Genomic DNA, 14,017 nt, shown 5'->3' on the forward strand with positions numbered 1-14,017 from the left:
TACTGTTCAGCGTAGTGCCTAAGGCGCTTGACTGCTAACCAGAAGGCTGATGGTTCAAACCCACCAGCCACTACTCGGAAGAAAGATGGGGCAATCTACTTCCATAGTGATACTGCCTCGGAAACCCAAGGAGGGGTCGCTATGAGTCGGGTCCGACTCCACGACTCCACGGCACATAACAACAACAACAACAACAAAAAATACATTGCACCCTCCACTCTAACAGCTATCTCTGCTAGCTTTTTTTTTTTTTTAAACAAAGTACTTACAATCCATTCATCATCCAAGATACAGCTCAAAAAACCCTCTCTCTGAAGCTTTTCCTCATTCTTTCACATAAACTTACGGAATTCCCATAAGTTTCCACTGTCTTTTTGGATAGCTTTAATATATCATCTATAGCATTGTATCAGCTATGTTTGTTACTTGAATGTCTTGTCAACTAGATGGTGAGTTCATCATTCCTTATTCTAAGCCTTTATACGAGTGGCTGGTAGGTAGTAGTTACATAATAAATGCCTAAAGAATGTATGGAAGAATGAATGAATGATAGCTGGCATCTAACAAAAGTGAGCATAAGTGGTTGAGGACAGTCATGGAGGGCTGTGGGGAAACTAGTCAAGATTTTACAATTTGGCTTATAGACATTGTCTTTAATGTTAATAACCTGCAGTGGATAAAAGACAATATAGAATATCCTAAGCTGACTTCTAAAATAACAAGTGCCACTGAATAATGTGGCATGTTCAACATTATGGCAGGCATTCTGACGATGTTTGGCTAATACAGGAGCTGAGTTTATCTTTTGCGATGGTTTCAGTTGTGCATGGCTGTGTCTGAGTGTTGAAATGGAAGCTCCAAGGCTAACAAAAATAATCATTTTTTGCCCTGTGTTTTTCAGTTTATAAAACACTTTTGCATCTTTTTTTGTATTTGGTCAGGAACGTGGTGACTGGCTCAATCTTACTCTTACTCCTACTTTGGTAAAGTGTGCATGCCTGAAAATAGATCCAAAGACTGTGCAAAAGCTTACATGTCATAAGGAATGCCGGTGTTAGGAAGCCAAACATAATATAAAATCTCTAATTATATCTTGGGGAGCTCTGGTGGCCTAGTTCCTAAGACATTTGACTGCTAACCAGAAAGCTGGCGGTTAAACCCACTGCTAACCAGAAGGCTGGTGGTTCAAACCTCCCATCCACTCCTCAGAAGGAAGTTTGGGCAATCTACTTCTGTAGTGATACTGCCTCGGAAACTCAAGGAGGGGTCACTATGAGTTGGATCACAGCATTCGGTATATATAGGTAGTCCCTGATTTATGTCTTATTCATGTTACCATGAGTTACCGTAATTACCATCATATTTATTTGTTTATTTTTGGTATAGCTTATCCTTAGTAGTATGCACTACATGCAGTGTTATGGTGTGTAATTTGCTGATGTTATCATTCTCATGCCTCAAACAAATAAAAATCAGATTTATAAAGGTATGATAATAACAGGCAGAAAAAAAAAACCTAAAAAAGGAGGTATTTTACTTATGTCAGAACCGATTTACCATGAAGTCGAAGGACTAGAAACCCCATCGTAAGTTGAGGACTACCTAGACTCCTGCCATTTCATTAACTTTCTTTAATTTTGGTCATTTCTTTCATAATTGAGCAATAGTTGACCTGTTCAAGTCCAATAAATGTCTGATTCAGACAAAAGAATTGCCAGTTTTGGCATATCTAACAATTTCATCTTTGTCTCATTATATGAAGTTTATGAGACATATATTTCCCATAATGCTATTAGGCTTTTAATTTTCCCATTTCCACTCATTTTTTTAAATAATGGAAATATGTAATAAAATCTGAATAAGTGACCAAACAAATTCTGGAGTAATGCAAAGACGGCGATGCATTAGAAATTTAACTAGCTCATTTCTTGCCAGGACTTTTGCAACAATCTGTTGACTGGTTTCCTATCCTTATTCATTCAGTCACTCATTCACTCTTTGTCTCTGTCTTTCTTACCTTTCTGTCTGAATTTCCCAAGGTTTTATATCTATCTTGTCTCTCTTTTCTTCACCATTTAAGGTTATTTTTTCACTGTGATCATTGTGACTCCTTTTTAAAAATATTTATTGCAGAGGATTATATTACAGCACTTAATAAAAGACTTTCTCATACTACAGGGAAAAAATGAGACACAAACCATTGTTATTTTATTTAGAAGAATTTCATTTGTAAACTGCAGGTCAAGGTGTGGCTGTTATTTGGGAATGCATACTGTGTGCTATTAGCCAGTCTGGGAAGTGTGAATGTGATAATATTATTGCTGTTCATTTCTAGTGATTTCCTCTCCTGTTTCATTTCCAATGATTTATACTCCTAGATAAAGAAACTATGTAAAGCATTTAAACTGCCTCAATTTCCTACTCAGAGGACAATAAATTGTATCCCCTCTGTTCCAAGACAAAGAAAATGCTATTTCAGTATAGAAAGCCTCCTCTTGGTAGGTTACATGTGCAGGCTATTAGTATCTGTTAAAGACATCTTATCTTTGGGAGCAAGGAGGCCCCATCCTAGAGGAAGACTCAGTGTCTTGCTGTTAACATCCTGTTCTACTCGACCTTATGAACTGTATGGATTCAGTTAGTTCTAAAATCTAGCCTCAGGTGGTCATTCCCATGATGGATTTTTTAAATACCTTCTGGTAAAAAACATTTGTCTTAAAATTTTTTAATAGCAAATTGAAAATCAAGGCACACAAATTTATCTTATTTCTCATGGGACAGAATGAAACTATGAAATATTTGTTTTGGGCCCAGGAGATTAATGCTACGAACAAAACAGACAAAATTTAAATATGTACCTTTCCACATTGATATCTTAAGAAAGGCTTTGTTCTGTTTTTTTTTTTTTCTTTCTTTCTCTTTTTTTGACATAGAATTGATGATAAAACTTTTGTTCTTTAAAAAAGTAATTGGTTTGTATTTTATTTTTGCTCAGATATATATTAGGTATGCATGGGGATGAGAACTTGTGGAATTATCAATAATTGTTTGCCTTCCCAGAAAATCTATATTGAAAAGACACTGGCCATGTAAAGTTGGGTGTAGTAAGGATCACGTGGGCAGTTTTGGGGCGCTGCTCTGAGTGCTCCCTCAGGAGCAGGCTCTGTGGGCTCTACTGAGGTTTCCTTGAGGGGCCTTGTGGGAGAGGGGACTTGAGTGGAACGGGTAGTTTAGGGAAGGAAATGGACTGAGCAGGAATTGAAAGATGGTTTCAAGAAGCAGTGATTAAACCATCTGGCAGCAGTGGTCAATTAATGTTTGAAAATCATTTATGACAGCCAGGGACGGGGCTGGCTGTAGGAACAGACTCTGCCTGCTGCCATAGCACTATGTGCATTAAAGGAATCCATTGAATCAAACTGTTATTATTTTATTATAAACACTAGATGTGGTTTGGGTACCCTACTGAGATTCAAGGAAAACTTGACTGGCACTCCCATTCTGTGGGAAGATTAGAGATGAGAAAACTGTTATTCCTTTCAACCACTATGAGGGTTCTTGGGGCTTGGGGTGGGGACGGGGCTCGTGTTTTTTTTAATATTGTCTGGATCTGAATTCATGTTTTCCCTGAAGACATTTAATTTAAAGACTGTTTTTGCCACACCACTATACTATCCCTTTTAGTATGAAGTCACCTGCTGTGGATATCACTGTGACTCCTTAATTCTAATCATGTGGCTCTGAGCAGTTGACTTTTAAGGTTTGGAACTGTGGAGAAAGTTTACATCTTAAAATTTAAGATTAAGTATTAAGCATGCTTGTTTTTTAAGTCATTTTTTTTTTATCCCACCACTGGAACTTTATTCCTACTAGTTTTCTGAAAACTACAACTTCTGCCAGATTGCTTCAGTCCCTGCCTTCCACTCTCTTGTACTTCCTCTCTTCTTTCTTGTTGCCAACCTCACCCCAAATTCCTATTTTGAACAGCTATTATTTTTTAAAACTCTCCATCTCTTTCCCCACATACCTTGTTGCCCTCCTTTCTCACCTGCCTTTTCTCCCCATACTAAAATTTGACAATATCAAGTATTTGTCCTTTCAATATCCTGTCCATTTCCCATAGGTCCCTTGAACAGATGTGCAAAATTAAGACCTTCGTGATGTTAGAGATGTTGAAAGCATCTGTTCAGCCTATGTTCTCAAACTTTATGGGCAAGAGAATCACTTGCACATACTGGTTACATTTTCTGTAATTTTTGATTCAATAGGTGTATATGGGGCTCAGGGATGAGCCTTCTTAGCAAGGTATTCTGATGCAGGTGGACCATGGATGCGCTATAAGCCTTGTTAGGGTGTAGTGCGCCATTCAAAATGCTTGGCCTTCTTTTTTTAAATATTTTAGTGGTTTGGCCAGAGGGGGTCATGGAGAATAGCTGGTCTGTGAGAACCCATGCTTCTCTGTCTCTGCCTTGAAGGGACAATGGCTGTAACACAACGCTGTTCATGTGACAGCTGGAGAAAGAGGCCCATTGTTTGAGGTTGGCCGATGCTCCATTCGGCTCCGGCCAGCCGTCCAGCAGAGCTTGGTAGCCCCAAGGAAACAGACACACTTGAATCAGAGAGACAAAAAAAGGAGGTCAAGGCCTTCCACAGTTAAACTACTTGCAGCAATGTGTCGGAGGTAGGATTTGGTGAAGGAAATAAGTAATTCTGTGGAAGCATCATTAATCTGCTGGTTTTAGAGTGTGACACATGGCTTTAGAAGAACACAAGTGTATTAGAATTCCCAGTTTATCTTTGACCAAAGGAGAATTGTTTCCTCCGATGGTTCCCTGACTTATGGCAGTGTTTTATTATTGATTTTAAAAATAAAAAAGACTCTTCTCTGTCCTTGATAGGCAGAGGCACATATCTCAAGTTCCTCTTCCCAGGCTCATCAAAGACAGATACTGATGTGAAAGCCCACCTAGCTTAAGCCTGATGGACTCAGAATAACTCTTTGTTCTGGGAAATGGTCACCATGATGTGATTATAATTTCCTTCCAAATCTAGATTCAGACAGCACTTTAGAAACAGAGAAGTTTTTGAGTTTGAAAGACAGTTAAATCCTTTAGAAAGGTGTGATTTATTTGGACAGTTATAAAATGTCGCCCCCAACTTCTAAACTGTGTTCTAGCCCTAGAGGGAAAGGGCTGCAAACTTCCTATAAAGATATAATTCTGAGTTTAACAATTGGCTACATTCTCTGTTTTAGAAGAAGATACAAATTCAAGGTCACAGCCTTAGCAAAGGTCATAGACTTTTCACACACGATTGTTCTTTTAGCCTGATTACTCCTTTTATGAAAAAGTATGTCATTCATTCAGCCTGTGCCTCTGGGTACCTCTTTCAAAGAGTCCTTTAGTCCTTAGTTCCTGTGGATATTTGTAGGTTTTTTTTTTTCCCCCAGTAAGGCACGGGGTACAGATTTGAGAGGCAGAATGGGGAAAGCCTTTTCTGGATGTAATGGGTTCTGGAGAGCCCATTTACACTGAATTTTCAGACAGCTGGTGCCCATTGTCCAGTAGGAATCCTTTTGTCTCTTAGATAAGAGGTTTCCTGACTGGAAGTATTTAGTTTAACAGGGTTTGTACCCAGGAGAGGGCAATATATGCTTTGCTTGTGGTCACTTAGAGTTCCTTGTAATTAAGTCTCCCATTGTACCTTGATTATAGATTATCATTTTAAATCCATTAAAGAAAGGTAAGGCTGTGAATTGCAGAGAGGCAAGTGGCTTTATTTTCTTCATTATGTTACCACTCTCCGCCCCCCTTGCAGTTTGTTTATACTTTACTAAGTGGATATTTGATTTTGCCAATGATGTAGATGCCTTTGAAGTGGAGAAGAGGAAGAAGAGACTGTTCTTTGCAGGTGGCAAAGGGTTGTGTTAAACAGTCTCCTGATTAGTTAATTAAATTTCAATTCATTGTCATTAGGCCTGTTCATTTGGCACTATTTGTGTTTTAGAGAGGCCACCCCTCAATCCTATGAGGGGTGGAGGGTTTGTCAAAATACAGAGAAATTATATACTGTCTTTTGCTGTTGCTCATGTTGAAAATAGTACATTTAATACTAAATGCTTTTTTTTTTTTTGGCATAAGATACTTGCTGAGACATGATATTGTATCAGAAGTAAGGAGGGTTCTGGAATGTTGGTAATGTTCTCTTTGTCCTGGTGCTGGTTCCATAAGAAAATTTATTGAGCTGTGCAATTTTGATTTTTTGAATCAATAACAAGTTCAAAAATTGAAGAAAATTAAAATTTAAAGCCCCATATTTAATATAGAATTAAAGCTTTAGCAGTGATAGAAACCTCAGCTGTCCCATAATTTGGATACCTGGGAACTTTAAATATCCATTAATTCACCCTTACTCTCATAGTAGGAAGAGCTGTGCACCAGAAAGCAATGAACTACCACCCTCTTAGATAATTGTTTTACTTTTCTAAGCACCAAATGAAATGCCTGTAAGGTCAACAGTGTAGGCAGTGCCCCACTCTTTAGAATCTGAAACAAAAGTATCACTGCAAGTTGCCCAATTACAAAATCTTCTTATTCCCACTCTCTACCCTCTTATTGAAGCTCTGGTGGCTCAGTGCCTGAGGCATCTGACTGCTAACTAGAAGGTTGGTGGTTTAAATACACCAGCCACTCCATGGAAGCAAGACTGGGCAATCTGCTTCCGTAAAGATTTACCACCTCGGAAACCCAATGGGGGGTCACTGTGAGTCGGAATCGACTCGATGGCCATTGTAATCCATTAGGAAAAATCTCTGGAGAAGGAACATGGACTTTTATTCTGGATCTTTAGGTGACATCTCTTCTGAAGTCTAACACTGGAATGCTTTTATGTTTGTCTCCCATTTTCCTACCTGGGACAAACTTGTGTGAGATGTGGGGCCTCTGGCTCATCACTTTCCCTTCTTTCATCTGTCACCTCCTTAGCTCCACAGTGAGCGCCAGATGCATACCATTGAAGGTGGGAATGATCCTGTCACAAAATGAAGCTTCTGACACCAGTGTAACCTGCTAGCTCTTTCTAGCTAGAGAGCCTCTGTCATTACTATGGGGCTGGTAGATTGTAGTAGTATGAGTCATTGTACCTGGAGCACATCCCAGGTTGCATTTATAATATGGAGTTAAAAAATCAAAAAACAAACTCACTGCTGTTAAGTCGGATCCGACTCATAGTGACTCCTCCTTGGGTTTCTGAGGCAGTTCAAACCAATCAGCCACTCCTTGGAAGAAAGATTGGACAATCTACTTTCATAGTGATACCGCCTCGGAAACCCAAGGAGGGGTTGCTGAGTTGGGATCAACTCGATGGGAGTGTGTTTGTTTTTTTGTTTTTATCACTACAGAAGTATATTTTCCTTCCGAGGAGTGGCTGGTGGGTTTGAACTGCCAGCCTTCTGGTTAGCAGTCAAATGCCTTAGGCACTACACCACCAGAGCTCCTACTATGGAGTTGGGAGATGCAAATTGAGCAAATAGGTGCAATTTTTTCTTTTCACAAAAAAGTTATTTTAGGTCCTTGGCTTTGAAATGATTATAGCATGGTTGTGGGAGGTCTGAGTATCCATTATGTACACTTTTCTTGGGCATTATTCTTAAAGGTTAAATATTGATTTACACAAATAAATGCAGTTAAAATCATGAGCTAAGAGGCAAGAGTTTGACTACAAGGGTTGTACTGCTGGTTCCATCATTTATGTTATTTATGTATGAAGCCTGACAACCTGGCTTCAGGTTGAGATCCTGGTTGAGGTAGGACCTGGTTGAGATCCTACCTCTATCACTTAAAGCTTCATGACTTTGGAGAGGCAACTTAAGTTGCCTAAGCATCTTTTTCATCACCTGTGAAATGGTAATGATAATATATACTTCAAAGAGCATTGCATTTATCAAGATGCTAGGCACATAGTAAGCTCTCAATAAATACTAGTTTTATTGTTTAATTATTTTTATATTTAGGTAGGATGTATCTACATCAGTTGGACTATCTCTATCCACTATGTATCTTCTATGAGCTAAATTATTTACTGCATGGCGGGAAGAATAATGTTAAAATAGGAAAAAAATAATTACCATATCTAGGAATCAAGTCTGCCAAGCTTCTTATGAAATAATTGTTCAAACTCTAAAATAAAATCCTATTGAAGACAGTAATTAGAAAGTGTAGTCTCTGATGCAAATATAAACTATAAGGAATTAAAAATATTCTGGGATACAGTTTACTCATGGGCAGAGTTTATTTTTTAAAAATGAAGATCATATTTTACTAAAAGAAAGATTATTGATCTTGCCTATCATATCTAGGGGAACTCTGTGGCATAATACCTAAGGCATTTGAGTGCTAACCAGAAGATACTGCCTCAGAAAGCTAAGTAGGGATCGCTAGGAGTCAGAGACGACTTGACGGCAGTGAGTATCATATCTAGACTACCAAACCAAAAACCAAACCCACTGCCATCAAGTTGATTCTGACTCATAGCAACCTCCCCATTGGGTTTCTGAGGTGGTAAATCTTTACAGAAGTAGATCGCCCACTCTTGCTTCCATGGAGTGGCTGGGGGGTTTGAACCACCAACCTTCTGGTTGGCAGTCAGTTGCCTTAGGTACTGTATCACCAGAGCTCCCCATCTACATCACAGGATGAAATTATTAGTTAATGAATTTGTTCTTCCTTAGTAAGATATCAGCAGATATTTTATATTTGGGTGAGATGTATCTTCATCGGCTGGTCTATCTCTGCTCATTATGTGTCTGCTATGAGCCAGGCCGTTTACTGCATATTGGGAAGAATACCTAAAAGGACCAGGCATGGCCCCTGCCTCTGCAAATTTCATTCTCTTTTTGAAGACAGGAAAGGATAAGGAACCACATCATGTGTTCTAGGTGAACCCATCTCAGATGAGAAAGATGCAGTGTCAAATTACCCAACAAGCAATATAAATACAGGTTTGCTTAGATTTACTATTCTGCAGTGAACAAGTTCACATTTTTTCACCACATCAAAGATTCTGCTTCTAGGTGTGGCTAGCATCTCTCTCTCTCTTTCAACTCCACAACATCTTTCTACAGAATCAGAACCTCTTTTCAGATTTACAGTCCGTAACAGGGATGGAGTACTCAGTAATGAGTTAAGCCTGGGCTCACTTAAGTAAGCATAAGTAAGCCCATCTTTACCTCACTTGCAGAGTACATTGTTCCTGAGGAAGTGTCTGTTGATTTGGTGACCAGACAAGGCTTCCTGGAAGAGATGAGACTTTGATAAGTGACTTCAGACAAATAGCAAAGAGAAAGGGAGTACCCCAGTTGGTAGGAACACACATGACCAGGGTAAGGTAGGGAGAGTGGGACAGGCAGATGACCAGAGGGTTTATATACTGGAATATCAAGAAGTAAGATTGGAAGTATAGATTGGAGCTGTTGTTGTTATGTGCAGTTGAGTCAGACCTGACTCATAGCGACCCCTCCTTGGGTTTCTAAGGCAGTATCACTACGGAAGTAGATTGCCTAACATGCCTTCCAAGGAGTGGCTGGTGGGTTTGAACCACCAGTCTTCTGGTTAGCAGTCAAGTGCCTTAGGCACTACGCTACCAGAGCTTCCAGGTTGGCACTAAGCTGTGGCAATCCTTGAAAGCTGTCTGACAGTGCTTAAATTAACCAGGCAGTGGGTTGCAAAGGATTATCATTGATGATAGGAGTGGAAAAGAAATAAAAGTGGAGGAGACGGTAAGGAGGCTATTGCAACAATTTCAACAGGTCTAATACAATTTATCAGGAACTCTGGTAGTGTAGTGCCTAAGGCACTTGACGGCTAACCAGAAGGCTGGAAGTTCAAACCCACCACTCCTCGGAAGGAAGGTAGGGCAATCTACTTCCACAGTGATAACACCTTGGAAACCCAAGGAGGGGAGGGGTCACTATGAGTTGGGTCCGACTCGATGGCAAATAACAACAACAGCAATACAATTTATCATTTATTCATTCAATAAATATTTATTGAACACCCGTTATGTTCCATGGAGTCCCTGTGTGGTACAAACCATTAATGCACTTGGCTGCTAACCAGAAGGTTGGAGATTGGAGTCTACCCAGAGATCCTTGGATGAAAGGCTTGGTGATAATATTTCTGAAAAATCAGCCATTGAAAACCCTATGGAGAACAGTTCTACTCAGACACACATAAGGTTGTCATGAGTCAGAATTGACTCAGAAGCAATTGGTTTTTATTATGTTCTGTGTGATCTTCTGTGCCTTGGGATAGATAAGTTTCTACCCTCTTTGATTTATATTCTAATGTCCATTTCAAGCATTTATTGCTATGTCCAGTGGGCAGTTCAAGTTGGAGTTAAGGCACAGAGGTGCTATATTGTAGTGGTTTAGAGTGTGAGTTCTAGAACCAGACTTCCTGGATTTGAATCCTACTTCACTCTGTCTCTTACTAGATGTATGACCTTGGACCGTTACTCAGTTTTTTCTTCAGTAAAATGAGGATTATAATGATACTCTCTGATAGGTTTATTATAAGGATTAATTGAGAAAGTGAATTAAAAGAATTTAAGGCAGTGACTGGCATATCATAAATGCTTAAACCAAAAAAAAAAAAAAAAACCAAACTCACTGCCATCAAGTCAGTCCTGACTCATAGCGACCCCTCCTTGGGTTTCTGTGGCAGTATCTCTATGGAAATAGATTGCCCAGTCTTCCTTCCGAGGAGTGGCTGGTGGGTTTGAAATGCCAGCCTTCTGGTTAGCAGTCAAATGCCTTAGCCATTATGCCACCAGAGTAAGTTTTATTTATTTGTTTGTATTTAATTAACTGATCAAAAGATTTGTCTAGATCAATTCTATTTTTTAATTCAATGAGTCTCTTCCAGAATCCTGGCCTTTTATATCTCAGTTCTAAGCTTTCTTTAATATGCTGCTATATTTTGGATATTGAGCTTGTTGGATTAATTAGCGTACAAACTCTGCCCTCACCATTCAGGAAAGTATCACAGTTTTGCTCCTTAACAGACCACAGCTCTGACCTTGGTTTGGGTAGAAGCTCCAGACAGTGGTCCTTCTGAATCAAGAAGCCATTTTAAACAGCCTGGCCTGACAGGTAATACCCCTTCAGTACTAGGAACCTGATGATAAGGAATGTGGTTGATGCACATCCAGCCCCCCTTTGGAAACATAGACACAGTTTGAGTTTAATTTCTTCGTGTAGTCTCATCATAAGCTCCACAGGGCACTTCAGTACTCTGAGTCCCTCTGTCCCTTTCTAGGAATTGATGTGAAATAGCCAACCATGGCATCAGGAGGTAAATTTTTGAAGTGTACCTCAGAGTTTGTGGGAAGAGACTGCAAAACTTTGAGGGCCCTTCTACTTCTAGCATGAATTGATGCTAGAATAATGTAAGCTTCTTATTTTTCTTTCCATCTCCAAATGGTCAAGCATCGGCATTAAAAAAAAAAAATGGGAACTTAATATTTGCTGACCTAATTTCAAGATTCTTCAGGGTTGTGAGGACATAGGAATAACCTGAAAAACTGAACCCGACCAGTAATCCTAATCCTCACTTAAATGGATAATATTGACCTTGTCTCCTACCGTGTGCCAGTGAGATCAGAAAGTAGCACCATTGCTTGTTTAAAACTTCCTCAAGGCCCCAGGTTTCCTCTAGTAAGAGTGCTAGTAGACAATGAAATAGTCAAAAGCTGGTGAGAACCATTATTGGGAGGATATAAGGTAAAGGAGGAGCCTGAACAATTTATCCTGTGGACTTCTAATTTTTGAACAGTTGGCCTCCTAGCTAATCTGTCATAGGATGCAGCCAGATTGGATGAGGTGAGGGTATAAGGGGAGAATAAGTAGTGGAGGCCAGGTAAGTACTTTTGCATAGGGCAGGAGAGTTGAGGTGGTTCCTTACACTGGGGAGACGAGCTCTTCCTTCCAAAAGTGTGTTTACTGGGCCTGAGCCCAGCCAAGGATTCAGGGGCAGAGTTCCTTGATACAGTTAAGCCAGATGGTTTACTTTTATTTTGGTGAAGACCAACCTGCAGTAAGGGCACTTTTCTTCTGGCGTTACAAACAAAAACAAAAACAAAAACAAAAAGCTTGTGATGTGGAGCTCTGCCAAACTAGAACAGAAAAAAGAACCCCTTGCCTTTCTTTCAAAGCCGTATATAAATGGTGCTTTGTGATTTTGTTTCACAGCCACTAGAGACTGTTCAGAGATCCTTATCACACGCAGCCCATCACTGCTGTTGTTGTGTTGTTGTTATGTGCTGTCCAGTTGGACCTGACTCATAGCGACCCCTCCTTGGGTTTCCCAGGCAGTATCACTATGGAAGTAGATTGCCCAACCTTCCTTCCGAGGAGTGGCTGGTAGGTTTGAACCGCCAGCCTTCTGGTTAGCAGTCAAATGCCTTAGGCACTATGCTATCAGAGCTCCTATCACTGCTGCAGAGTTAAATTTTTATTATGGTGATCATCCTGTAAGCTAACTCTGCAGCTCCTGTTGTCAACATACAGCAAAATGGCTTTTGGTTGAGGGTGTTATTGTGTTATTATGAAATCCAAAGATCTTCTGAAAGTGATCACCTAAACTAGCTTTTGAATTTCAAGCATGTACGGATATATAGTTCTTTCCATAAAGGGCAGAAAGCTGATCTTTCTGGGTTTTCCAGAATTCTGGTGTGGCAGTCAAAGATGTTAACTCTGTCCATCCAAGGAGCAGTGGTTATAGCTTGACCTAAGGAAATTCCTGCCTAGACAGGGAATTTGGAAGAGCATTTTTTAGTTCTTGGTCAGGTTGTACTGTTTGTGAAAAGGAGGCCCTGTAATTAGGATCTGATGATGTGTGCACTTGTTCACTGGCATGTAAGAGAGACCACAATGTTTTGATTGCTGAATGGCTGCCGTGCTTTGCCTATTTCCTCTGATGGTAAGTTTGTCTGTCCCTATCACTGCTGAAGGCTAGCAGGCCAGCCCCAAAAGGCAGATTTCCAGACAGAAAGTGAATGAAGAAAGGGCTGTGGAAGCCAGGAGGGCTTTGTTACTAAGTTCTAAGAAACAGTTCTTTAAAACAAAAGCAGCTTCTCAATCTCTATAAGTTGGACTAGCAACAAGTAAAACTCCAGACAAAACAAAACTCCTGTAGTGTGTGTTGGGAACCCCAGTGTGGTTTCTTCTGTGGTGCCCTTTTGGAGACATGAGGAGACACCTATCTTTGCTTCACAGTACCCTCATGAAGGGAGCTCTGGTGGCGTAGTGCCTAAGACACTTGACTGCTAACCAGAAGGCTGGCGGTTCAAACCACCAGCCACTCCTTAGAAGGAAGGTTGGGAAATCTACTTCCATAGTGATACCACCTTGGAAACCCAAGGAGGAGTCACTATGAGTTGCATCCGACTCCACGGCAGTGGGTTCTTGGATTTATGCTCATGAAAGGAGCTCTGGTGGCGTAGTGCCTAAGGCATTTGACTGCTAACCAGAGGCTGGTGGTTCAAACCCACCAGCCACTCCTCGTAAGGAAGATTGGGCAATCTACTTCCGTAGTGATACTTCTTGGAAACCCAAGGAGGGGTCGCTATGAGTCGAAGCAACATGACGGCAGTGAGTTTAGGTTTTTTTTTTTTTAATGCTCATGGAGGAAAAGCCACAGGCAGTGGGTGTTCATCCATTCTTTTTGTCCCTACAATTGTTGGCAATTGAGCAGCCAGGAAAAGTGAAGATGCTTGTGGGAGGTCAGTGTCAGGCCATGGAATCATGAGTGAAAGGCCAATGGGAAACACATAGTGAAGTAGAGGTGAAGCAAAGCTACTTAAGGAGAGGTTCACTTTTGGGAAGTTTCACTTCATTGACTCTATTCAAGTTTTATCTGGAGGTAAGGTGGTAGAATCACTCAAGTTTGAAATTCCAGCATTACTCATGAGCATAACTGCCTGCTTTCAAAATTACATTGATTTGAGGTAAATATATATA

The sequence above is a fragment of the Orycteropus afer genome, unplaced genomic scaffold, assembly GCF_000298275.1.
Source record: "Orycteropus afer afer isolate SDZICR_OR568_19922 unplaced genomic scaffold, OryAfe1.0 scaffold00185, whole genome shotgun sequence".
Lineage (NCBI taxonomy): Eukaryota > Metazoa > Chordata > Mammalia > Tubulidentata > Orycteropodidae > Orycteropus > Orycteropus afer.